Source organism: Tetrao urogallus (assembly GCF_951394365.1).
Source record: "Tetrao urogallus genome assembly, chromosome: 6".
In the NCBI taxonomy this organism is placed as follows: Eukaryota; Metazoa; Chordata; class Aves; order Galliformes; family Phasianidae; genus Tetrao; species Tetrao urogallus.
Window position 1 is genome coordinate 7,286,358 of NC_136819.1, and position 27,204 is coordinate 7,313,561.

Sequence of the window (27,204 nt, forward strand, 5' to 3'; positions counted from 1 at the left end):
CATGCGAATGATGTTTTGTCATATGCTTTCAGCCAATAACTTACGCTCTCGAGTTTCACGATATACATACGCCAGCACGAAGATAACTGCAGCAGCAACCTACGTTACCCTGCAGACTAAACCACCCCCCGTCCGTCTGATCCCCCCGATCAGGGCCACACGCTGTCACACACACAGTGTCAAGAGAGAGCGCCAATGTAATGCTGCTCAACAAGGCGTTTTATGCCCATACACGCGACCGCCCCGCTGCCCCGTGAGCTCCCCAAAGCTCCCCATTGCCAACCCTCGTGCTTAAGCTGGGTATTTCTGCCTTGCCCCGTTGCACCCGGTCACAGCCCACAGCAACACCTTTCTTTGGAAGTGAAACAATAATTATCAAGAATATTGGGCAGTGTTTTCATATCTGTAGACACGACTCTGTATGTCCCTTAGGGATTGAAAGTTAACATGTAGCAGATGAGCAACAGAAAAGGCCCTGAAGACTCAAGGAAATATTTGGCAGAAGCTTTAGTTGCTTTTCTGCCCTAAAAATAAACTGTGCCAGGTGCATGCGATGACTCACGTCCTGAATCCATGAGACAGTGTGTCTAAATTGAAAGTGAAGATGAGAAAAATCTACACCTTGAAGTGTGCACTCTTCTCAAGGTTTTGCTGGGATAGCGGCTCCCTCCTGACAAAAGGTCCATAAAACAATAACAAGAAGTTATTTTTAAGGAGCAGGGAACTGAACACTGTGGCTCCTCTTGCTGAGACGCTTTATTGCTTCAGATCACTCATATCTCTGTTGGAGCATCAAGGTCAGCAGTGCCCCTGCTGCTTTTGGACTTGCACCAAATTGAATGGACTGAGAAAATCTTACAACGTTAAGAGGATATTTTATGTTCATATCAGTAAGAGGAGACTCCTGCCAGGCTGTGAAGTATAAGTTTATCTTATGATTGTGTTAGATAGATGCACACACGTATGTTTGTTATGTCACACAATATAGGTGTGTGGCAGGAGAGTCACAGACTTCATTGCTGGTGCAGAACAAAGACCTTTATTGCAGGTGCTCACAACCTTTTATAGCCAAGCAACAGCCTCTTGGGCACATGTACTGGCCAGGTACCTCATGCGTGTTTACGTCTGGTGCAAGTAGCTGTCAAGCTCGTTTACTTATTTCCAAGGTCTGTTGTTCATAACGTCTGTGTTTGTCCCACATAGGTGAATCTTCATTTCCTCTGCTTAATACTCTTATTTCATACAGAGTTGGTACATACGAAGGTCACTTTTCTAGAGTTCCCCACTATCCAGATGAAAAGATTAAGGCGGGGGTGTCTGCTAATTTTAGAAGGAATTCCATGCCATCTGAAACTAGAACTTACATTATAACTAATCACAAAATATTGCCTAAGTATCTGCTACAGAAAGTCCTTGAAGCAGCGAGAGACATGAACTCCAACATGCTGCCAAAGATGAAAGTACTGAGCAGTGCTCTGCAAAGCAGGATCCTTAGTGTGGCTCTGACACTGCCTACAAGCCTACAGCAGCACCTGTTGAAACAGCCATGAGTGTGACTACAAAGGAGATTAAATTATCTTTCTAGTCTACTGAAGATGACTCAGTTATTAAGTTTTTGTTTTGTTTTTTAAGGTTGCTGTAGAGAAAGGGAACAAAAGCTCTATCAGGAACATTTACCTTATTTATTCCTATAGCCTCCTTCATAAAAGAGAAGCTGCAAAATACTCTTTCCATTTTGTTTGTCTGAAGGAATTTGTATCTGGATTGCATCAAAAGAAATATGGCCAGCAGGTCAAGGATGGTGATTCTCTGGGCCCTCAGCATAAGAAGGCCATGGAACTGTTGGAGCAAGTCTAGAACAGGACTGTGAGGATGATCAGAAGACTGGAGCAACTCCTAACGGAGACAAGATAAGACTGTTTAGCCTAAAGGGAAGGTTCCAGAGAGACATTATTGCAGACTTTCAGTATTGAAAGAGGGACTACAGGAAAGCTGGGCAGAGATCCTTTGCAGGGTGTGTAGTGATAGGACAAACAATAACTGAAAGAGGATAGATGTTAGGAATGAATTCCTTCCTGTGAAGGCAAGGAGGCTCCAGAACAGGTTGCCCAGAGATGCTACAATGCCCACATCCCTGGAGGCATTCAAGGTCAGCCTGGATGAGACCCTGGGCAATCAAATCTACTGGGAGATTTCCCAGTCCACACCAGGGGGTTGAAATTGGATGGTATTTAAGGTCCCTTCCAACCTAAACCTTTCTATGGTTCTATGAAGTTCCATAAGTTCCACACCATTTTGAAAGTCCAGCCATGTAATGAGAATGTTTTTGGAAAGCATCGCAGAAGAACTCAAATACATTATTACAGTGGCCCGTTAATTTTTGGAGGACAGATATATTTAAAAATTCTTGCCTTGGCCACCTTACTTAGGCACCTCAGCTTTACACTAATGGTAGCACTATGACTGTAAAGCACTACCCAGCATAATGGTTCTACGGTTCTACTTTGAAGTTCAAAATCCTCCTCTAGAGCTAATACCATAGGTATATTGAGACATTCCACGCCAGTGAAAACTTCGGGAAAGAAGTCTTTGAGCACCTTATTTTTCTCCATATCCCTTGTGACCGGATCTCCAGTTTCCTTCCAGAGAGGGCGCACATCTTCCCTGACCTTCCTTTTATCACTGATAAAGTTGCAGAATTTCTTCTTGTTCCCTTTCATGCCCCTGCCTGGATTTACTTCTATCTGGGTTTTAGCTTTCCTAATCTTATCCCTAGCTGCTCAGACAACTTTTTTGTTGTCCTCCCAGTTAACCTGTTCCTACTTACACTCCTTATAGACTTGCTATCATTACTACAATTAAATATCACATATAGGAAACGAACAACAGACCAGCATAGGGTAATGAAAGAAATAATAGAAGATTCTGCTTTGAACAGACTGAAGTAAATTCCCCAGTGTAGGCAGGTTGCAAAATACATGATAAATTACTGTTGTGTGATACATGTTTCTTAAAATTGGAAGAGAGTGACTAAAAAAAGCACTAAGAAGAATGTTGCGATGCATGAGTTAGAAGGACAAATAATTGCATTAGAAATTTTTCAGACTATTTTCAGCAGTGGAAATTAATGGAACATTCTAAATTATCTTGTAATACTTAGCATCGTGTATTTGGAATTTACACAGTGGATGGTTTGTGCAACCCCATAGCAAAGGGCAGCATAAGAAAATTGTCTTTTTCAACTTTAGTAACTGTTACTCATAAAGGTAAAGCAAACAAATAAAAAAAAAGAAATAGATAACAACATTTTCTGAGGGATGAAGTTGGACACTGGTTGCGCATTTGGCTTTTCAAAGACTGCCCAGAAGCAAAGCTCTTGCTAAAAAGAAAAGGAATCTATCTGAGCCCACAAACAATCAGTACACCTAGCAGCTTCACAGCAGTCACTGAGATATGTCCCAAGGTTAACTCAAATCTGAGTGAAAAACTCCAACATTTAGGCTTGTGATGTTGGACCTTTGTCCCTATACCTGTGTATCCTGCTTTCACATTCAGTCCTGCTCCCCTTTGGGCTCTGCACTAGCAAAGTGCTCTGAGCGTGCAGCTTCCGTCTGTATGGGATTTCAAATTCAAGAGAGACGCACACCAGAGAGCTCCTGGCTCAACAGGAGCTGGGCCACAGTGATGTGTTATGGTCATTACCACGCTCTCTGCAGGTAACACTGTCACATTTTAACTATCTCGTATCTCTTTTGCTGTGGTTGTGGATGTCAAACTAAGCAAGGTTTCTGCTGGGAAAAAGATCAGTGATACGGTGACACAGCAGCTTGCACTGAGACCATAGCTGCTTGGCTAACTGCCTGTACCTGTCTCAAGAAGTGGTTCTCGGTAGGTAAGGAATGGAGAAAAAAAATAACAGGCTGGAAGGGAAGTTTTCTTACAGAACTGCAATTAGAGCACACGTGGCAGTTCTCCAGGACTAATGGTTGGTCTGCACAATCAGAAAACTAACTTGCACAACTATGAAGCACGCCTTGTGACCCAAACACAAGCATCTCAAGTAACAGATTTGTTTCATTGTTTTTGCTGCTATTGGTTTTGTTTCATTCGTAGTTTGAGATATAGCAAACCTGAATGTAATCCCAAGTCACTTTACCATATTTAAACCCACTTAATATCAGTGATGCAATTTCAGCCATCTGTCAAACTCTCTACATAGTAAGACATAAAACACTTACTATATTTTAAAAGTATAAAATATTCAGCAACAGACAAGACCTCCCTCTGGTTGCTCAGTAAGAAGCTAAGTACAGTAACTGTATTCCTTGCCTTCACCTTTAATAATCTACATTAGCAAAAGATGGAATTACAATCTTCTACATTTATCTTCTCTCAATAATATCTTCTTTTCTGTCCTGAACTTTATAAAATCCCCTAGCAAAACTAATTAAAATAACCCTAATTGCTTTTTATCATACAATTCACAATCAGGCTACATGGAGCTGAGATGTGTATGTGTAAGAATTCAATCTGTCCAGCACCTGGAGAGATAAAACCCCAGATATCTTGTTGTCTGTGTGAACACCCACCCGTCTCACATCTCCAAAACATCACAGAGAATGAAACCTGATATGATACTTTGCTGAAAATGCAATTTCTGAAATGACTTTAACATTTTTCAGCCTCCACCAGCAAATCTCTGTGTTTTGTGTTTAATTTGAAACTGTTTCCCTGAACACGCTTTCAAAAAGTCAATGAAATACAGTAAGCTGAAAAATGGTGACTAGAGATGCAAAGCCAAGTGCTAAAATGTTTAGGTACGCAGTGAAGATTGCATTGTACTTCTGCATTTTTATTTGCTTTGTGTTCCTCATGACATTAGAAAAATCTTGTGGTCAATCAAGTCCACAACTAATCTAACTAAAAAGGGAGGATTAACTATGTATTATGTATATTAGTAAAAGAGAAAGCATTTCACCTCCAAGCAAGAAATTATAAATTGCCCTGGACAAAAGCCTTGCTTCCCAAGGTATTTATATTCTGTATCAAGTCTACAGTTGCTGTTTTGTTTTTTTTTTTTTTTTAATATTACTTCTTTTTTTAGAATTTCACTCTGTAGCAAACATTCATAAAATATTCCCTCTAAACGGGTTTGAAGATTACAAAATTACTATTTCCCTAGCTAAGCTTTTAATTTTCATATTTAATAGTGACATTCATTACGTATTAATAAAAATACATAATTCATTCTTATGTTTAGCATAGGTGAATAGTTCCATCACTGACAACCTCCAGCTCAACCACTTATCACTATTCATACTAACTTAGTAAAGTGAATGTTTAATTTTTTAACTCTTAATTACTCCATATTTGCCAACTGATTTGCCATTCAACCACACCAGCAACCAACATGGTGACTCTGTGAGCACGCCTGGAAACCCCCATGAGCTCAGAGCAGAAGGCAGCCCACTTCTTGTGTGCTTGGGCTCCGTCATATTAATGTTTCTGCAGAGCAGAGTAGAGCAGCAGGAAAGCCTGAAAAAATTCATGGCCTAATGGTAAGAACAGTTTCCCTAACTGCATTCATCAGAACTGATTGAATCAACAGGGTCTATTTCTGTGCTGAAACAAGTTAGGTTGAGCCACTGTTGGCCGTGATTTATATTAATCTATTTGACACTACACTGAAATGGTTTGTCAGTAGTCACTGAGACAGTAACCAGACCTCAGATAGACTGTAACTAAAAGCTGAGTTGAAAGAATAGTCTTAGTTGAGACAATTTTTTTTTTTCTCAATTTGCAGTTACTGAAGTGTAGAAGACAATCTAGGACAAGGATTTTAGGAAGAAATTACCAATGAGTGAATAAGAATAGACTAGCCTAAAGCCACTTACTGAGCTGAAGATATGCATCAGCGAACCTCAAGTATTAACTTGAACAATAAAAGGGTGAACATTTGATGGCCCTGGCTCAAACCTAGGCCAAATGTGATCCAAACAATGCAGGAAATTTTCTACCCTGCATGGATGCATAAATAACTTTGAGGGTTTGCCTCTTTGGTCTTTCTGCACTTCAATACACTTTTTGCCAGATGGAGAACAATATTATTTCCTATCTTTAGATGCAGAACAATTATTAGATTAAAAAACCAAAGTCACTGCGAGTTACAAATTCCCACTATACATCTTATAAGGTCAGATACACTGAAAACACTAAATCTTAAAATCTTATTTTTGGTTTTGGATACATACAAACACGTAAGCAAAGAATTCTCAGAAGTTTGCTCTTGGATGTTGTTCCTTACTCATGAGCTCAGCTACCAGAAGGCAGCTATCAAATGAATAGATTAACATTGCATAATTTCATCACTTAGTTCCTTTGCTACAATAACCAATGTAAATAGTAGGAAAATGCCTAACAGCAGAGTTTCATTTGCAATTCACATCCTCCAACTTGTGATACGCTAGACATACATAAACATTTCAAAAGGCCTGCCCAGCATTAAATAATTTAGTATCAACATTTCAAATATTGCCATCTCCCAGTAGTAAGGTAATTACTACTAGTAGTAAGGCAATTGGGAATATATTTGAAAATGTGTTTTAGAATTTGTAAGCAGTTACACTGATGTAAGACTGATGTGATGTCACTGAAATCAGTTACATTAGACTGGCACAAAACTGGAGAAGAACTGCAATAGCAATAGCAAAAAGTTTTCAACTGAATAGGTCTCAGTCAGAAGACACGAACTGAAATATTGTCAGAAAAGGAGAGTGTCAAGTCTTATGTCAGATTTACCCTCTAATTAATCAATAAACTAGGCAATATTGCTTTTTCAATTTCAGATAGACAGCACAACACTGCTGTAACTCAGTTTGAAGATAAGAAAGATTGCAGTTTGCCTACATACTCAGCTAGGTGCAGCGCAGCCCACCTTTTGCAGCCACTGCCCCATGTCCTTCCATTGAAAATTATCAGGAATTGCTGTGCCTTTCCCAACAAAGGGTACAGAAGACACGTACTGAAGCTTCACAGAGCTCTCAGAAAAAGAAGCAGAAAACAAAGCTAAAACTAGATACTCAATAGAATAGGCAAGAAAGTTGTTCAACACGCTGTGATGTGCTCTCTCAGCATCCTGACGGCGTTAGCTCAGACAGTTTCTGAGACAGAGAACATCTTTGTGTTTAGCCTTCAGTAAGTTCATCTTCTATTAATTTGTTCGATCTGGACTTGAGAGCTGTGTAAGCTTTCAGAATTTATGTCACTGTACTGTACTTCTACTGCTTAATTATATTGGGTGAAGAACACAGAAGTAAAAAATGAAGATTAAGTTTTTGCAGTGGGCTTATTTTTTCTGAGTGCTCCTTCTGCACCTTGACCATCTATCAACCTTACCCTCTAGCAGGATTTCTCATTCTATATATATTTGGAGATGAGTGGGGGGAGCAAAAGAAAAGCTTTGCAACTCATCTTCATTCTGTCTGTGTTTCTCACTTATATTTTCTCCTGTCTTGTGCTTTTTTTTGTTGTTGTTGCTGTTCACATAACCCTGTCCCTCCTGCACAGACTTCCTCTATTGCAGAAACGTCCCTTACCTAAAGAAGTTATACCCCTCATCCTTGTGGGCTGCTTCTCGTATTCTTAGTGACATGTGGAGATTTAACCTCTCTATCTCCTACCTTGCTAACTTGCAAGTGGAACCTAGGAATATATATGTACACACATACACAAACACTTCAAGGTTATTAATGTAAGTACTGTTATTACTGGCTTGCTCAGAACACTTGTTCTGCTAATGGAAATACTCAATGAGTGATGCAGGAAGTGCAGCAGAGTGTATTTCTTGTACTCAGAAGACACAAACAGCAATGTGTTTTACACTTGTTGACTTGGTACCAGTTTTGAAAGCACTGCTGCTGTCTCTGCTTCTGTTGTGCCCAGTAACGGGGCGATGGTATAAAGAAAGAGCTGACAACTGCACAGCTAGGACTCTTCCTCAGTGATGTGAAGAAACATTGGAGCCCAGGAATGCTGGACTAACAGCTAAAAAAACAGATTTTGCTCAACTATAGCCCCAAATACAAAAAAAAAGTCCTTTTTTTTTGTGCTGATTTTTATTTGTCTTTGAATTATTTGGAAGCAAATGTGTGTTGCTTTTCCAGCAATCAATCAACAACTAGCCTCTGAAGATTTATATAAAAAAGACTGTTGATGAGTTCTGTTTGACTAAGTACAATACCCAGAGGTCTCAACCCACCAGCTATATCGGAGAAGATTAAAATGAGGTGTGCAAACGCGAAGACGAGCTGGATGATAATTAGGACCACACCACAGCGACCCAATGCCCACGCAGCCACTTAATGAACAGGTACCAGAGTGACAAATAATACTAGTGTCAAGGGTCAAGCACAAGTATTCAGCATTGCTTATTTCAGGAGCAGTGTCTTTCCCGTCATTTCTACAGAACTAAATGTTTGGCAAAAACAGCACCATGCATTTGTCCAAAGCTATAAGGAGTATGCAGTACTACAAGGATTTAGTAATGCAAGCACTACACCTGTGAATGTTAGCTAACTTTATCAGCACTGTGTGCTGATTCAGCTGCTCCTGAACAAGAGGCAGTCATCCTCCTGCATTGAAATAATTTTCACATTCATTTTAAATGTGCTTTCCCTAAACAATCACTACAACTTCAAATTCAACAAAGATGACTGTGTGTTAATACAGAACCTTTTTTTGCCTAATTTTTAAGATTCTTACCTCACCATGATGTGAGGTAACAGCAGTCTCCGTCAATACAGTGGGTTTTTTTACTAGCAAAATTCAACAATCTTCTGTCATTTGATATTACTTATTCATTTTACCCCCATGAATAATAGATATAGCTTACCAAATGTTAAATAACTTTTAAATGCTTGATTATTCTTAAAAGCTTTGCAACACACTTAGGAGAGCTCATAGCTTTTTTTTTTTTTTTTTTTTTTTTTTTTTTTTTTTAAGTCAAGCTCTTCTAAATACATATTTCTGTGTAACAAGGTCAATATTTGTTTATTCTTTCTTCTAGCAAGAAAAATCCATGATTACATCACTACAAGGAACTCACAAAAACAAATCATGGCCTTCTGATGATGCATACATCTATTACACAGAAAAAATAATTTAAGAAATGGTGCCTCTTACTCACCAGAAAGGTTTCCATCAGCTATTCATAGATATATTTCTATTTCCAGAAAATATCCATACCTCGTGGCATTCCAGACAAAATGCAGGTATGGGGGGGATGAGATTAGACGGATTTTACAGAATCTCTAGTTCTAAGGATGGCGCCAAGGAAAGAATAGCTGGTGTTATGCATATACTGAGCCATGTGAAGGCATCTGGTGTAGTGCAGGGTTCTATTACCCTTGCATCATACTTTGTGGGTTTTCTTTTTCTCCGTATTCAAAGTGACTCTGCTGGAGTTTCCCAAAAGGAGACTGATGAGTTTTTTCCACTTTAAACCCCTTTAATTTTACAAAGTGACCAATAGCAAAATTTCCCCTGCACCTTTGTGTTCTTACAGTTCATCTCCACAAATCCATGCAATTTTAGCATTACAGTAATACAAGAAATACATTTTTTTTGCCTAAATGTAAGATCAGTAGTGTGTGAAGAATAAGTCAACTCCTATTTTATGAAAATTTCAAACATCTGAGATATAATTGTGCTGCAAATACTTGCCCGTCTGCTTCAAGTTAATAAAACTAAATGAACCAACCACCTTTGAGAATACTACAGATACTTACTGTCAGTAACAAAAGCCACAGTAAGGAACATATAGGAGAAGAGAAAAATGCAAAATTAAATGTAAAAAGTGCATACAAACGAATAATGTTTAAAGATATTCCACCAATATCATGTTGCAGTCACTGCTCTGCTGTATTTTTCATATATAAGGAGATATGCACAGGCTGAAGAATTTCAGTCAGATGGTTTCAGCAAGACACCAAGGCTTAATCCTTCAAAATATTATGAAAGCTCAATCCCAGCCTGGAACGTCACTACACAAGAAAGAGGAAAGCATAAAAAGCCCTCAGCATTTTAGGGATTTTCAGATAACACACAGGAAAAATTGAAAGGGGATTTTCAAGAAGCCCGAAGAAAAGAAATATTGTATATGGAAGACAAGCAGTTTTTAGATTCAGAACCCATTTGACTTAGAGATCAGCCTTTGCTTTGAAAGAAAATCAATGCATACTACAGGGATTCCATAATCTAACAGAGCATGCATCTGTCCTCTAGCAAAATCATGCAAGCACTTTCCAATTGGCTTGAGTCCTGCTATGCATTCATAGCCTGAGATGGGGAGTTAAAAGCAGCACTGTTAGCAGTTCTTTAGTAATGCTTTATAACTGCTCTAGATCCCTGTCTCTACCATTCAAAGTCAACTGGACTTCTAGGTACACAATTCAATAGAAACATGCTGTACTCAGATGGCCCCAGTCTCTGACAACAGATACAAAGCCATATTATGCCTGCTACCAATAAAGAAAAATTTCATCTGGAGAGGCACAACAGCCTTCCATAAAGCCGTCATTGTAAGCACCATAAAGCAGTACAGCACTGCTACTAGAAATGTACAGAAATTCTTAGATATAGAGATCAATTATTTAATTAGTTCTTATACTTTTTGAGTATAAGAATCAGAATAACTGTGCTTCAGCTTTCCTTTTTATTTTCGGTATCATTACGAGTGTAAAACTGTCTTGGCATTAATTTTTAATAATAATTAAAACAAAAATCATTGCACAAGTCTCACTGAAATTCTTAGAAGACTTTTTAAATTGCATAAAATTCTCCTCCTAGCCACCATTTCCAAAGACAGAAAGAGCAATAAAAAGGTGTTAAGGTATTACATCTTGAATTAGATTTAAGCTCAGACAGAACAAGACAACTCTTCCCAGTTGTTCTTTGGCATATTCCCACTGCTGCTACCTTTTCAACACACTGACTATACTTGCAGCTGTTTTTATACTTCCCAGTAAAGCAGTTTGTACTTCTGAAGTTGTACAAAGACTTGGACATTGTCGAACAAATGGAGATCTATGTGAGCAACAGTATTTGTTGCAGTAATAATCATTTCTCCTGTCATTTAAATTAGTCAGACTCAGCTGATATTTTCTACTAAACTGTTAAATAAAATCCTTCTCCCACTGAAATTTTTTCCTCTTAAGTTGCAGGCAAATTTGTTTCTGAGCCAGATCAGGAAACGAGATTTACGCACTGAAACTGCATGACTCCAATGACTTCTAAATCCATTTGCAAATTTCAGTTAAGTGCAGTGGGGGGAAAGTAAAAATCCCAAGGTATTGAAAACACTTATAAACTGCATGTGTTCAAAGAGAGAGGCCCTAGCAATCCCTGCTGACAGCAAAGAAGGCTCAGAACGAATTCATTCTCTGAGAGCAGCAAAAATAAGTTCAGTTTCCAGACCCAAGTTCTGCAACTTGTGTTTTTAAGCTTTCTGACTGCCCTTAAAACCTTTTATCATCAGATGAATGAAGCTATACTGCTAGTGATAGAAATACAGCTCTCATCAACAACACCAATCCCCCCAGGTATTCTTGCAAGTCATTATCTAAAAGCATTTGAGTTGTCTGCCTGGGACGTACTCATCCCTCCAGTCCGTTCCTTAGCTGTCACCTTTCTGGTCCTAAGTGAATGCTAAACCTCAGACATTTCCTTGCAAAGGCTCTGCAGTGAACGAACACAAAGGTGAGTGCAAACGCACTAATACTTGTAGTAAGCCCTCCAGATCAAAATATTATATAGACCACGAGGAGCTTAGGCTGCTTTCAACACGTGCTCTGAATAAGCAGAGGATTTCTGCCTCCAAAGCTCTTTATCGAACTACATTGACAAGCACTAGATGTGTTTCATCATTATTTGAGAGATTCATCCCTTGAATCTTTGCAAACAATCCAACCTAATAAGTCAACAAAAAAAAAGAGAAGCACTGAAGTTTGTCCTGATTTCATCACAAGTTGCTAAATAGATGCTAGTAAATAGATAGTTCCTAAATTCAGATTCCCAAGTCATTCATGGAAAAAATGCTGATGTATTTTGTAAACAGCTGGATATTCTCTTCAGTAATTAATTTCCTTGCTGCCCTTAGATAAAATACACGCACACAAAATCACAACACATGAAAGAATTTCTTTCCAAATTTCTTTCAGAACAGTGAACAGTTTATCACAGACTAGTAAATTCCTCATTTATCCTCAAATCTCCAGAAGCCTCACAGTCTCACATCTCAGGGAAAATTAAGCCAAATGTTCAACTGAAGTGATTATAGCAGCTTCTTAAGATTACTTCAAACTGGAGCGCATGCTGATTCACGGATGCTTACTAGAGGAGATGTGCAGCTCAAATTAGATCCATCTCTGGATCCAAATGCATTGCTTCTACTTCTGATACCTGCTATCAAACCTTCTCTGCTGTAGACAGTAGTCATAATTCAAAGGCTGTAGCCAAGCGATATCCAGCACATTGCTTTTTCACAAAGGGAGAGATATGTCCCAGCTGAAATGGCTTTGAAAACTGAATTTATTAACATCTTTATTGAGATTTTCAAAGTGTAATTTCCATTTCCACCAGTAAAAAACTAACTTCAGAGAAAACCATTATAGCTGTGAGCATAATTAGATCTGGAAGAATCATGCTTTTCATAATGTTCCCATAGAACATCTTATATTCTAATGAAGACTAAAATTGTATTACCACTCAGAATTTTCAGGTGACCTCTACCTCACTTTGCATCTGCCCTCTAGTCTTCTGCAGTCTCAAAATTCAATAAAGAACAATATTCTTCAGACATCTGCTGGCTTTATTATTGCCAGTGAGCACTTGTCATGTCAGCTGTCCATCTGCAGGCTTTGGTCAGATATATTCAGTTCTACATTGAGCAGATAAGTCTCTACCACAAACTAGCTTGTGTAGTAAACTAGCCTAGCACAGCAACAGAGAAAGACTGAGGCATTACTTTCACTTAAGATTTGCCTATGCAAACGCCACTTGTAAAGCTAGCCAATATTTAATTAAAACCTGCAATCATCTCTAAGGTAAGGTTGCAAATGAGAAAGTACAAACGTACTTAATTGGATAACATTTAATCTGAATTAACTGACTCAAAGATATCTCACTATATGAACAGACAACTGTTTTTAAGTAACACAAACATATTCATCAGCAGCAAAGAGTTAATATAGGAAAATAAAAGACCACTGTATCTGAAACCAAGAACATTTACTGCAGGGTTATTCAGAATGTGAAATGAAAATTGACTCCACAAAACACTCCTTTAGACTAGCCAATGTATTTTGTGCTCTCTTTCTTACAATTAACCTGGGAAACATTAGTGGTTTTAATGTCTTGATGGTTGCTTTTTGTGTCAGTATATTTCTTACTATTGACAGTATGTCAGAGCAGTAATGTATGTTCAGGGGAAGAAACGCTAAGAAAAGCTATATTTAGAAATTAAAAAGAACCAACTGACAAGGGACAAAAACTGCAGCAACACAGAACTTATAAAAAACAATGCAATATGTTACAAAAGAGGTCATCCTTGTTGAGGCGAATTGTAAACCTAATAGCATTAAGCAAAGAGCTTACAGGAAAGTATAAGCTATGAGGTCACTATTTCAAGAAAGCTTGCAGTTCAGATTGAGGGCTACCTGTTTTTCACTCTTCTCTTCAGAGCATCATTCACATCCCCCCAGGTTTCTTATTTGTTGGCTTTTTAAAAATTATTCTTCCTTTTAAAGGAATAAAACCAATTCATCTGTTGACCTGGATTCCTACTACTCATTTGGTGCCTAGCTCTACAACACCTTCTTTCAGTTTTCTTCTCCCCACTTCCAAGTGATTTTTTTAAACATCTCTCATACCAATTTCATTTCTGTTTTATTTTCTCTTCATTTTCACTCTAATACCACACCTCTGTATTTACTCTTCTCCCAGATGCCCACATGATCTCCTGTATCATGGAATTTAGCTTTCCATCCTTAACTCTACTGATTTTATCTAGACTTTTTTTTTTCTTTTTTTTCTGTGATGCTGCCTGACCCTCTTATCTGCCATTACCATCACTCTTTTTTCTTTCTTTTCTCTCAAAAATGACACATTGCAAAGAGATTTTGCAAAACTGAGGGAGATACCCTGAAGATCTTCAGTGTCTGGAGGAAAGCAATGTATTACAGTTCTTGACATCTAAAGAGATCCTATTTCAAGGCTCCACACTTTTGCAGAATTTATTATACATTACTACCAGGAGTATGCTTTAGTTATGCTGTAGTTACGCATTTTGTATTCTTTTGGGGAAAATCAGGACTTTAAAGATCCTTCATTACCTAAAATCTAAGAAACTCAACGTTGAGAGGTGAATTACTAACCTATCACAGCACAACAGAGAACCACAAGAGGCTAAAAGAACCTAGTAATAGAAACTGAAAGGTTGTCTAGGAATCCGCAAACAACAAGATGTAAAAACCTGTCAAGTGAAACTGACGATCTTTATAAATTAACCAGAGGATAGAAGGGCAGTATATGGTCACGTGAAATGTATTCTCAGTTACCACAAAGTTCAAAATTCCACAGAAATGTGATTTATGAGATCACTGACTGGTGCTTATGTCTGAAGTACAAAGAGAATCTCTTCTGATGACTGAGATATACATTAAAATAAAAATGTGCTATAACATTTTTCAGAAAATACATTTAATATCCACCAAATCAGTGCTGCAATTCTGAAGAGATATTTTTCACACTGAAAGAAAAATTGTTCTTAATTCTTGCTGTAACTTCAGCAGTTCAGCTGTTAATCACAGTGTTGTGACATCTTTCTATATTGAAGTCTGAAGTATCAAAGGGAAAAAAAATCACAAACACATACTTGATCAGATTTTTTATGTTCTTAAATATTTCCACTTGAGTACTAAACATGGTTGCACCTCAGTCGGCTTATTCACTTTCCCCCCTATTTTATGGGGCACAATAGCTAAGAATCTAATCCTTTTATTTTATCATCTGGCTATTTGTTATGTTAATATGCCACAGTATTTGCATAAAAAGTCACCCACCAGCTGTTGGTACCAAGATAATGTTTATTTCAGGACTTCAAGTACCATTTGGTTATTAAGGAAGTGCACTGTGCACTCTTACAAATAAAAAACAACACAAAACCAAAACCAACAAAAAACAAACATCACTTTTTACTACAGGAAGTAATCTAAAAGTACTAAAAATGAAAAGAAGTTCATTTTGCCACTATCAACTGACACATACTGAGGAAGAATCTTTCACTACACCCAAAGACACCACTTGCAAAGGAACCTTTACATCTCCCACCACTGCAAACAGATATAATAGGGAGTCTTTCAGTGTAACCTTGCCTTTGGTCCTACATCATGCACTCTGATACATTAGAAAGAAAAAATACAATTCCTCAGAGAAAGCAATGTCACTGTCACTCGCAGTCATACAGTCAGAAATACATCAAACTTACCCCAAAAAGCAGTAGATAGAGTTTTAACCATGTTGACATATGTGCACCTCTTCTCACACTATTATACAGCACACAATACCAAATACACAAAACACAATACCACTAACATGGCTTTCTCTAATTGAATTGTCAAGCTTAAAAATACTGGTGCTTCCTCTGTCCTACAAACATCATTCTTAGTCACTTCAAAGACTAACACAGACCTTTCAGTCTATATCACAGTGGGAATAAGGGAAGTTATGCATACTACATTATGTTAACTTAACAGAGTTGTCAATGTTTGTAAATACTGACTACTGACACAACAGTTTGTCCTAAAGACACCAATGTGAGAAAATGTATGAATTTAATCCTACATACAAAGAAATTACTTAAACCTTTTATAATCAAATTTTTCTGAAAACGTGCAACTCCAAGCTAACATGGTGAGTATTTCAGGATATAGTGTCAACACCTTACCATGAACAAAGAGAAGGCTTATTTCAAGGCTTGTCACTGTAACTCTGTCCCCAGGATCCATACTGTGATTCTGACTTTGCTCCTTTCAGGCTGCGCCATCTTTTTAAATGCCCTGTAAATTGAGAGTGCTTTCAAAAGGATAAAAATAGTTAATGCTACAGAGACTACCTTTGATTCGTGAATAATTATCCAAAATACCCCCCAGAGGTAAAGTCTTTACTAACCAGTAAATTACATCTGCTCACTAATATTGGTTAAGTTCATATGTTGATTTTCCTATTGATTATGCAGAAAGCTTTAGAAAAGGGTTAGTGAATGAGGTAGAACAACATGGAGAACATTCTCTCTCCATGTAATTAAGTTTTGCTTTATGGTATTTACTGATTCAGATACTCTACACACTGTAGCTACTTTTCTAAAGAAAACTTTACCAGGTAAGCCATAAAGTCCTTTAACTGCCATCTATTTATTAGGTTATTACAATAGGCAATATTGGTTATTAGGTTATTACAATAGGCATTTATTAGGTTATTACAATATTTGATCGTGTGAACTTGTGACATAACTTCCCCACTGTACAATTTTATCTAAGCATCTCTCTTTAAGGTGGATTTGACTTTATCCCCTCTATTACAACTAAACCAGGAAAGCATCAGTCAGTAGGAAAAAAATCACCTTGATACTTAATGATGAGCGAGAGGAAAATCATACTTCTTTTTCTGTTTACACTCAGACTCCACAAATATTCCTATATACTGTATTGTCAAGAGGCTTTTAACCTTCAATTGGGACTCACTGTCTCAGGTACATTGGAAGGATTTTTTTTTAAATTATTCAAAATATCCTGTAAAATGTATGTATTATTAAAATCCTCCAAGTGCAAGTAGCATGGTCCTGATCAAATGATCAGATACAACAGAGCAGGAAGGGCTGCAAAAGTATAGCAAGTACAGTTGTCTCCTGAAAATCTGCAAAGGTTTCCTTTCATTTAGTGGAGCGGGAGCAGTTGGTACTGCAAAGGCTGGCAGAACTCTAGGCAACAGCAAAGTGACAAGAGGAAGAAGTTGCATATAGTCTGGTTCACAACACAATACCTAGAACAGCAGTAAATACAGACTCAAAGTTATTGCTTTATCTTCCATAATATCACCTCAACTCCATGTACATGAGACTTGAGTAACGTGTGCAGTTACGAGTTGCTTACGATGCCTACTGCCAGTCCCTTTCTCCCTATCAGATAATGGCAGTTTCCCAAACAGAGAATAGGCACTCAGCTGATCAGTAACACACCTTATAGCTGGTCTCACTGCATATCTCAGTTCAAACCATGAGTGTGACTTTTGATTTTTAAGCTCTCTCCAAAAGGAGGTATAAATGCTTGAAAAACCTTGAAAAATTCAACCTTTCAACCTTGAAAAATTAGGGACAGAAAATGTTAACCAATATAGAAATGGTCAACAGTTTATACACGCAAATTGCCTACTTGAGAGAAGGAGTTCCAAGACAAAAGAAGTGGGACTTTTCCCCCAGGTGGCAGAAGCAGAAAAAGATTCCTACTTATTACAATCTATTGCTCATTGCCTCCCTTAAATCTTCTTTAGTTGATCTTATTGTTTTGTTTCATCTTTTCCTTTCATGCTGTCATTATAAGATATGCCTACAAAAGGGCAAAAATTAAAGCCTCCAAAACCAGCAAATCCCAAGCAATCAGCTCAAGAGATGTCAGAGAAATTTCTCTATGAAAGATTATCAAGATCAAACTCATATTTTATCAAATGTATTTAGTTACACAGTGTGGCCACAAGAGGGAAGCTCAATCCACTTGTTAACTTTAACTAGTTTATTAAGTCCAAAACATGCAGAATCTAACAAGGTTACATTAATTTTCAATAAACTCTCAGGTTCAAGAGTGAAAATTTTAAATGTTCTTCTAAGCTAGCACCAAACTGTACTTCATAAACTACACTGTAGAGAGGCAACGTACGCAAGACTAAATGTAAGCTGCACAACAGCAATGAAGACAGCAGACCAAACAAACAGTGCCCTTCTGAAAGAACCCAACTCATCTGCAACTGCCAGAAACACACAGTTTAAGAGATTTAAAGGCAAAAGCAGCCCAGGCAGACAAAGATTTGGCTGAAGCAGAGGAAAAGTCATAGAACAAGACACAGCAGAGAGCAGAGCTCTGCGCTTCCTGGGACATTGAATGCAAGCAGATGTCTTCCTGCACCAAAACACATACCTGAAAACAGGGATGCTTAGCAAAAAGTAGTAATAAGACTGTATCAGACTGACTTTATCCAACAAAAAGATACCTGTGTTTATATATCCGGAGAGGAAAGCATCTTGAGTTCACTTTTTATAATGCTTCCCTAAATACAAAAGTTGGAGAAGAACTAGTCTTGATTATTTACTTTTTTTTTTTTATAATCCACTTTTAAAGTTTGCTTATAAATTTCAGATTTAACAAAATACAGACACTGAAAAAATGAAATTGTTTATTTACTGTCCAAAAAAACCCAAACAATCAGCAGCACAATACTTCAAGTCTATGGCTGGCCGTTGGTTTTATGATGCCCTTTTCCCCTCCTATCGCAAAGTAACACACATGTCAGTCAAGATGGAATATCAAATCTACAAGCTCCAGTTTCTCTAAGGGCACGAACAGCTACCAAAATTTCACCACTTGAAACTATTGACAGATACTAATAAATTTTTAATTATTATTGCAGCCATCCTTATTTAACCTCATATCAATACTGTTTGATTGTATAAAAGAAACCACACAAAAGATGTGCATAAAGCACATTCTGATAATACTTCCTATTGCATAGATTCAAGGTTACAACAGTGTCCCAGAAATCTTCAGGTTCCTTACATCAGCAGGCACATTGAATTGTTTTAAGATTCTCACAAGAAAAGAATACTGTAGAGAGGTATAGCATCAGAAGTTTGTTGTTTGTTTGTTTGTTTTCCCCAGAATTACTGCACACAAATTCGGATGCTTTCTAGTTCAGCTGTGTACATGAATGACTTAAAGAGCTGCACATCCCAATGTGCCATATCAGGATGCAAGCAATCAGTGATTTGCTGATACTTATTTCTTTTTGGAACAGTGTCAGATACCCATTAGGTCTATTTATCTAAGAGAGGAGATGCTTCCCAAAGCTTATAACTACAGGGCTTTGACTTTCAGCACAGCATGGCAGAAGCATTAATACAGGAAGTAGCTAATCATTAGAATAAAAGTTATTTTACCTCTGTTCTTTTTTGTCTGTAGCACTGAACAGCTTACCCAATATAAAACCACGATCATGCAAAAAGGGCTTGTCTATCTGTACATATCAATCTCTCAGAGAGGCATGATTTTAAGGAAAAGTAGAACAAGTGAATGGGACTTCTGAGTCCAGAATAACATAAGGAAAAGTAGTACATTCTTGCACAATATTGAAGTGTGGTCTGTTTGCTAAAATCCCTGTGAGATGAAAAATAGCCAGCATCCCAGTATAAGCGTTTGAAGCCAATAATTTTCAACTGTATAAAAAAGGAATTAAGATATTTAACTACCGTTGGTCTGATATTTATTACACTGCCATTCTAACAACAACAGCTAAAAATCTGTTCAGCATTTGTAGATTAGTTGATACTGGCAACAGGTATCTCAAAACAAGAATCATTAAACCAGCAGTTCCTCCACAGAGCAAGGAACAAAGCCTTCTTGCAGTATGGTGACATTGACAGAGGGGAGCCAAAGCAGACACCATCTATCTATCAGTCCCCTAATCTGGGACTGAAGAACAAAGAAAACAAATGTCTCCAATGACACAGAGTCTTTCCTTTCCTTGTAGGGAAACACCTGCTCTGAAATCCCTCCGAATTTTTTCCTGGATTCTGAGTAAACATGAAGCAGACTTTCCCCTCTGCAATTGTTTTTCCGTCCCAACTCCTTTTTTTCTAGGTAAGGAATACTAAAAGTCACTCAAATCAGCATCTTGGGCAGCTTAGTATGAAGTACGGTTTTGCACTATTGTAAACACAGACAAGAGCACTTGCGAACACAGAGGTTTCCAAGAGGTTTCAAACATGATACTGCTTTCACCTCAACTAACCCAAGTAAAAAATATTTTGTAGCATTATCAGTTTCTATGGTGTTTCTTATATATTTTCCCTGTTTTAATATGCTTTCCAACAATCAAATGACAACTCGACAGATGAAGAGACAATAAAGAACAAGTAATCTTGTTCTCTCTGTCTCGATCCAAGGAATATTACTTCCAAAACACTGATAGCATTGTGCAAATGGTACCAATTGCTTTGCGCTGACGCATTCTCATGTGACACTCCTAACTCCAGAAATCACCGAGAGCCATTTTCATTGAAGGATTCCCCATGCGCTGGCCACAGCTGACACACTCAGACAGTTCCTGGGATGATGAATCACACGCAGCACAAAGTGCACACCCGTCTGCACAGCACGAGAAAGGAGCTAGCTTCACAGCTCTTTTCTTACAGATGAACCTAACCAGGCAGTGCTTTCGCAGGGCAGCTTAACAAGATCAATGAGTCTTGCAGGCAAAATCGCTGGTAACAACCCACCTGTACTCAACTTCATAAAATTCTTGATTCCAGCAGTGGCAGAGAAATTAAAACAGTAGAATGGAGACTACATAAAAAGAAAAAAAACAACCCTGTAGCCAAAGGACAGTCATTTTTTAAAAATCCTTTTTCAAATATATCTGGACAGATGATCATTCACAAGTATCTTCAGCTGGACACTCACAGGTAGTAAGGTAGTGAAAGAATTAGATGTGGAGCTGCAGAATTCTGTGTAAAAGCCATGATTTAGCAAGTTAAGAATCTCAGAGTATGACCTGCAGCAGAGCTAGTTTGATTTTATTTTGAACTGGGTTTGGAATTCTCAAATAAGTCATTTGTATTATTAGGTAAAATATCCCAGTAAGTGGCCTTGCTTGCTGATGGATGTTAGATGACTTGTTTATGAGTAATCTGCAGCTTCCAGCTCTCATGGAAGCACTATGAAGCACCCTGCTCCACAGGGCTGTCAGGAACAGATATCAAGGGTCTCAAGGGAATGCAAAATTTGGTTAATTCCGGAGAAACTGCAGTATTTCTGTCAGGGGAAAAAAAAAAGCCCCTGAAGCTGGCTATATTTTAAACCTCTATGTTGCAGCCTGTATTGCACAAGTAGTTGGGTTTCAAACAACTTGTGAGTTAGAACCCCCTCAACAGGCAGTAAAATTTTCAGCCCAACTCTACCTTTCCTAAGACCGAGAACATTGATGTGTGTAAGACAAGTCTGAAACAGGACTTCAAAATCATAAGATTTTTAAAGACAAAAATCTGCTTTTTTAATATGATGTTAGTCACAACAGTTTCAGCCTTTATAGTCGTTATGAGATACATGAAGTGACTTGTATTTTACTTATGCAGTACGCCCAGTTTGGAAATTATAAAAATCCAGATTTGTGATGTCTTAAGAGCAAGCACCTCTTAGCAGCAAGGGTTTGACTCCTGCAGGCTTCCCTCTTCCCCAGCCACCTCAAGGGATGACATTCCCCACAGCACACAGCTCCGTAATCAGAACATGCTGTGCTACCCGAGTTACACAACTGCACATCAGCTGATGGGCTCTGACCCAGAAAGAAAAAAGTGGCTGATAAGATGGATTATATCCACCCTGAGTTAAATATCAAGACAGCTATAGTGCACTTGTAGCATTTCCAGTGAAAATATTATCTGATTTTTTTCTTTTTAGAAGATTTCCACATTAAGCAAAACCTTTTGGTGGACAGTTCTGAGAGTTCTGCTGAGAAGAGTGAGGCCTGGCATCCTGATCTTCTGAACTTTTTTACATTGTGTTTTGTTTAAAAAACAGCTGACAAAGACAGTCATCTGGTTGTTACTTGTTAAGTTTCACATATTATTCAGCTCAGTTTTAAAATCTTTACTAAAGCCTCTCCTACGCAAAAGCATTGACCTTGGAATGTGTTATTTCATGTTTTAACTATAAAATCTTTATTTTTATATCTTACTTTCCCCAGCTGTCTGAGAAGCATGCATTGGAATATTCATGGGATATAAATAATAAAAGCCACACACATGAAAGCAGCAGGGTGTAGGTAGAAAAACCTACTTTACTTGCTTGTTCTTAACTGTCAGTTAACTGTCTAACAACTTACAATATCTTGAAGCAAAACAGGTCCTTTGAGAGAAAGCGCTGAGCAAGGTTTGCAGTTAAAAACATACTCCATCTTTGAAATAAGCGCTGTCACAGGACATCAATGTAACAGTCCCAGCCTCTGATAACGTAACACCACTGGCTGTTAAGAGGAGGAACTGGGAGTAGCTAAACAGATTCTTACGAAATAAAGCAATCTGCTTGTACTTGAGCAGATTCTAAATGTGGCAGTTTCAAAACAAACTTGCTTCCCATTGCTCCCAGTTCACTTACGGATTCTCTCGGGTCCACCACAGTTAATTTTCCAAAACGTTACTTTCGTTTATCTCTCACCAACCTCTTAGCAGCCTCACAGGCTCTTAACTTTCCTTTGAGCATTTTTACTGTACAAAGTCTTGAGACAAAAAGAAGCAGGAAAGAAATAAATATGAATATTTGTATTCTAAAGATTTTGATTCTTTATCCTGGTTTGGGCTGGGATAGAGTTGGTCTTCTTTCCAGCAGCTGATATGTTGCTGTGTTTTAGATTTAGGATGAGAACAATGTCATTAACATACTTACATTTTAATTGTTGCTGAGCTGTCCTTACACCAAGTTAGGGACTTTTCAGCTTCTCATACTGCCCTGCCAGCAAGGGCAGCGAATGGATACGATCAGGAGAGCTGACCCAAAATGGCCAAGGGGCTGTTCCACACCATATGGCATCATGCTAATCTATAAAAGAGGGAACAGGACAGGAATTTGCCATTGCTCAAGGACTGGCCAGGCATCAGCTGGCAGGTGGTGAGCAATTACATTGTGTATCACTCATTCAGTGTATTATTTCATTGTTATTACTGTTATTATCCTCCATCCCTTTTCTGTCCTATTAAACTGTCTTCATCTCAACCCACGAGTTTTATTTTTTTCTGATTCTCTCCCCCACCCACTTTGGTTTGGAGCAAACAGCTAGCTGTACACTGCTTAGCTGACTAACAGGTTAAAGCACAGCAATCATTATTAGGCAGGAACTCACCCCCCCCCCCCCCCCCCCCCCCCCGTTTTTTCCTTTTTGAATGTGTGGCTGGCTTTTGTGTTTATTTCTTTTTAATAACAACTTTACAGTAAATATGTATTGTCTTCTAAACCACTACTGTATCTGTATGATTAATTCTATACAGCAATCTTGCAAAATAATATTTTGCAATATTTGTGAATCATTTAAATATCATCATTTTCATGTACTGTAGCATAGATGTACTGTTTGTATAAACATGAACTGCAGTAACACAGCTTTGTTCTTAGTTTAATGGCTATGCCTCCTTTGCTAGCTTTAAAATTTTCTGAGAAGTTAGCAAGAAATTAAATGAAAGCTTGGAAGAATGAAATTATTTCAAAACTCTTCTTGATGTGCTTATTTTGCCTTATTAAAATTCGATGCAGTATTTCAGTTCAGTTTCTTTTGGGTGCCTTAAAAGTCACCTATCAAAACATTCTGGGACCTTCCAAGTCCAGCACCTACCTTTGAGAAATATTTGTTCAAATCTAATAAGATAAATTTTATTGTGAGTGACTGGAAGGCTTTAGAGTCTGTCTATAGAGCTAGAGCACAATATTTCTTTAGCAAGACTGCTGGTAAACATTTTTGCCATGTTTGACTCTTTCTTCTTAGAGCTTGCACAATAACACACGTTCAAGATGACAGGCCTACTTAAGAGCATGTCTGTATTTTAGATAACATTAAGCTAAACTAAACTTGCACTGAATAAGCCATCAGAGTTCTACCAAGACAGTTTTACAGGATGCAGTCAACATTTTAGGTTATTTACTTCAACTAATATATTGTGACATTATTTTACTACAATAAAAATCAGTCACCCGCATCTATTTTTAAGCAATTCAGGTTAAGAATCAGATAATCCTTCTGTTACTGTGCCATACTTCTTTAAACATAGCAATAGACAACTGTATTACTAATTCATTCTAATGAGACAAATCTGCTTTCAAAGCACAGTGACTTCAGTGAATTGGGTAAACAGAAGAGAAGGGCAGACGATAGGAGAGATTTGCAGCGGGGCTGTGATTTCTTCCAAATGACTTGTTTCAGTCATGAGGCCTAGTATGATCCAGCTCAGATGACTTAAGTCCCAAAGGTGTTCAGTTTACTGTATCATGGTGCACACTTAGCATGATCCTGGCCATTTTCCTAAGACCAAATTAATCTGAGATCCTGCATGTAATGACGTGGAAAATACTCTCAACTCCACGTTCCGTTACATTCAAGGAAGAATGGCAAGAAGTTTTAGGAGTAAAACCTTTCTGGACAGTTTTTAGAATCTCAGCCATATAGAATCATAATCCAGATTGGAAGGGACCTCCAAAGTCATCCAGCCTATCTCCTTCCAGAAAGCAGGTCTAATTAGATCAGGCTGCTCGGGACTTTGTCTAAGTCTTGAGCATCTCCAAGGACAGACCCCACCCCCTCTGGGTAACCTCCAGCAACTAACCAACATTATGAAAATATTTTTTTTCCCCCTAGTACTTACAGTTTTACAGATTCCAATTTATCATTATTTTAATTCTATCACCATGCATCTCCAAAAAGATCCTAGTTCCATCTCTTTGGTAACTTCTGAAGAAACCAAAAACTGCCTCTTCTCCAAGCTGAATAGGCTGAGGTCTCTCAGCTTCTTGTACAGTGAGTTTTCCAGCCTCCTGACCATAAGTGGCTTATTGGTGGCCTCACTGCAACATGCCAATGTCCTTCTTGCACTGGGGAGCCCTGTATTGGATACAGTGCTCCATACATCTTATGAGAAAAGAACAGAGGAGAAAGATGAGCACCAGTTTCACTCTTAATATTACAGCCAAGTATATGTTTGCACAAAAGAAATTAAGACCTGTATTTAGGATTCTGAGGTTTTACTGAATAACACAATTGTTGTTAAATCTTGAGGAAATGAATATTTGAAATATAACTACAAATTGTTAATTGCGGATAAAAATTACAAATACATATATCAGGAAATTAATTTAGTCCAAACTAAAGATTGATCAGTGTTTATCCCTCAGATGTAACCCTCACCAACAGATTCAGTCCCCAGAATTTTGCCATTAGGATAAACAGAGCACGTCCAGGAAGTTTAAGATGACAGTGCCTCAGAATCAAGGGAAAGAGCATTTCCAAAGCATTCAATCTCTCCATCCACTAGTTAACAGATGCCATTAGAAATCACAAGATGAACAGATCAACAGATGCCATTAGAAATCACAAGAGAACCAGAATCAATGACTGTAACAAAACACTCCATGCTGTATTTTCTCATCTCTCCTGATAAAATTCCTGCCTGTGTTTATGTCAGTAGCATCTTGCATATTTCTAGCATCATCACTGACTCAGTGGTTTGAAACATGATTATAGTTTTTACAGAAGTTACTCAACCTAAAATGGAATTCTTATATACCTCATTTTTTCTTATATTCCTCAGAGGATGTTTTGCCACCTTAAGACAGAAGGAGCTTATAATGCTGTTTTATTAATAGCAATTAGTGTTTGCTGACGACAACAACAGTTTCTCCTTTTTTCCCCCCAGACTGACATTTTGGAGGTGCGTGCACCGTCACCACTTCCAGTGCTGAAGGCAGCCTATAAAAAAGCTAAAGAAAAGTTTACAGAGAATATGGATTACAAGTTATTCCTAGACAACTGGCATAGCATTGCTCACATGGAAGCACATTTTGACAGCTTTTGATGAACCAGAACCCTACAGACAGACACTGAAGATTCCTGCGTGAATCAGCCTGAAACACAGACATTAAGGAGATCTTTCTTGCAAGTGCAGCATCAGAAGAGAAAGTAGTTTCAGAACTGGTGAGGTAAGGGAAGAAGCTGACACCGAAGAGTAGGAAAAAGCATAGCAGGATAGTTTTTCCTAATAAGACTCCATTGCATGCTATTTCTAAACAAATTGTATTTGTTTAGAAACAATACAGGGATTTATATCCAAAGTGATAGTAATAAAACCAGAAAGGCAACGTACATTATAAGAAATGTTTCTGTACCCATTACAGTGTTAATAATTCATGTTCTGAAAGAACATCACCACATACTGAAGGGAGAGGGTGGAAAATCATGAACTAAGTGCCAACAACCTGGAAATGCTGTGCAAATCGCAAGCAGTGGTTTTAAAATGGAAGGAATCAAGCTCAGGTTTGCAATTTTTAAGAATTATGCTTAGACCTATCAAGAAGAAGCAATACCTGATTTTTACTTTCATATAATCTGGATAGTTTAAATTTTAAAGAAGTATTGTCTGGAGTTACTTACAAGCAGGTCATACAGAATTTCTTTGCCAAAATCATTCAGAAAATATTATGTAAATAATTTCGAAAATTTGGCTCAGAGCTACCACGTTTTGTACAAGGGTATCTTTCCATGCAAATTATCTCATAAATACATCACAACGTTTCCAAAGATGACAAACTGTTCTAACTTTACCCGTTGCGGCAGATGGCAGGATGTAGAATGTCTAGATAGATGGCTTCATCTAGAAAGGACAGCCCTGAAATGCACGGCAAAGAGGATGCTCATTACTCAATAACTGTTATTTTTATTTCTTCACGCTCATTCTCCTCTGACAATTGCTTCTTCCACATCTAAATCCAGCAGAGTCAAGTCTCAAATTTGCTGCTGAAAAACGGACATCCAAATGCACCCTGACAGCCCAGCTGAGACTGGATGTAAGAACACACAAATTAATCAGTACAGAGGCATATCCATCCCCAACAGCTGCAACCCAAGAAAAGCCATAAACACTTTTGGAAAATATAAGTACAATAAACATGGTGTATCTTCTTCCATGCCCTACCAGCTCCTAGAAATCAACTGTTGACAAACTTCTTGTACTTCACGTGAACCAACTCTGTGGCTCTGTTTTGTTTTTTTTCCTCCTGAAGTATATCAAATTCCTTTCTGAATTCTTGATTTTGCCCTCTATTACACTCTGCAGCAGTTAAATTGTGGGAC